At 41.1% G+C, this 1,835-nt stretch overlaps 1 protein-coding gene across 1 annotated transcript in view; it reads left to right on the forward strand.

Moving 5' to 3' along the window:
* Window positions 1-1,835, forward strand: part of Snrpg (small nuclear ribonucleoprotein polypeptide G) — a 7,742-nt gene that overhangs the window by 965 nt on the left and 4,942 nt on the right. The gene's annotated exons all lie outside the window — the stretch shown is intronic.

Below are 1,835 nucleotides of genomic sequence, written 5' to 3' on the forward strand. Positions count from 1 at the left end.
TCAATACAAGATTAATACTGGGTCTTTACTGGTGTAGCCAGAAAATAATCTGTCTTGTGTATAGCCTGTTTGCTACTGTAAAGTTCTGTCAAGACTCCAATGCAGGGAAAAGATAACATTTGCTGATTTTTGTATTTGAGTGCACATTTTAATCAAAGCCCTCTGTGTGAAACCCCTGCAGTTTTGTTTGAATCTGTTAAAGATCTGTTAAACCGGGCCTAGAGAGTTGGCTCAGAGGTTGAGAGCACTGACTTCTCTTCCTAGAGGTCCTGAGTTCAATTCCCAGCAACCACATGGTGACTCNCAACCATCTGTAATGGGATCTGGTACCCTATTCTGGCTTGCAGGCCTATAGGCAGAACACAACATAATAAATAAAGATGTATTAAGNCATAAGTCTGACATTTTAAAAAGAAGTTATTCTGCACTGTTTGTTTTGATGATGAGCTAATAAATGAAGTCATATGGTCTGGATTTAGCAGGAATTGGCAAAATGGCATTGGTTTTGAACAAAAGCACTGTTCCCTACCTGTAATCTTGAGTGTCCTCTGATTCTTAACTGATATACTTGGGCCTTTCAGAGACTGGAACTAGTGATTGTGTCCATATTTTTATTGGTGTGTTTGGAGCAGAGCCTGTGTGAGCTACTTTGTCACTGAACTTTATCTTCTCTTCTCTGAGTTGATACCTTTTTCTCATCCCTACATTTTATCAAATTTGAAATACTTTTAGATCCGCCTCCTTATTTTCCCATAAACACCTCCTTTTACAGCTATTCACTCTTAGTTTAGCATAACGCCATGGTTCTTAATCATTTCTGGCCCCGTGTCTCGGTAGTTTCAAAGTTGGGCTCCTCCCAAGTCCTAAAATCTGTTGCCACAGAAAGTCTTAACCACTGATGAATTCTGCTATACTAGTTTATATCACCACAAAGTCAAGTCCAGACTTCCTAACCCAGCTTTGAAGCCCCACCCCATCTGCAGTCCAGCAGCCATATTTTGCATGGTATATGACTAAAAACAATTTTCTGAACGTTAGTGTCTCAGTTACTGTCCTCTTGCTGTATAGAGGCATCGTGACCAAGACAACTCTTATAATAAAAGAAAGCATTTAATGGGGACTTGCGTACAGTTTTAGAGAGTCCATGATCATCATGAAAGAAGCAGGCAGGCAGTAGTTGAGAGCGTTACATTCTGAACCTCAGCAGCAGGCAGGGCAGATACTAGGCTGGCTTTTGAAACCTCAAAACCCACTCACTCCCAGTGCCACCTCCTCCAACAAGGCCACACCTCCTAATCCTCCCAAACACTTAATCAGCTGCAGACTAAACTGGAAATATGTGACTCCATGGAGGCCATTCTCATTCAAACCTCCACACTGAAAGTCAGTTCTCCATCTGTATAATATGGTGATATAGTACCGGAGTCGTAAGTGTTAAATATGTTCCTCTGTTGATTTACAAAATAACTCCTAGTAATTTATAAATCTATTTCCACCTTCAGATTCTTATGGCTTAAATTTATATTTAAATTCTATCATGGTCTATACATTAAAACTCAATGAAGCAGCCGAGCAGTGGTGGCACACGCCTTTAATCCCAGCAGTTGGGAGGCAGAGACGGGTGGATTTCTGAGTTCAAGGCCAGCCTGGTCTACAGAGTGAGTTCCAGGACAGCCAGGGCTGGACAGAGAAACCCTGTCTCGAAAAACCAAAACAAACAAAACAAAAAACAATTCAATAAAGCTCAACCTGGTGGCATGGGTATGTAATGTCTGCTACTTGAGAAGCTGAGGCAAAGAACTACAAAACCAGGGTAGCTAAGAAACACTGTCTTA

Source organism: Mus caroli, chromosome 6 (genome assembly GCF_900094665.2).
Source record: "Mus caroli chromosome 6, CAROLI_EIJ_v1.1, whole genome shotgun sequence".
Taxonomy (NCBI): Eukaryota; Metazoa; Chordata; class Mammalia; order Rodentia; family Muridae; genus Mus; species Mus caroli.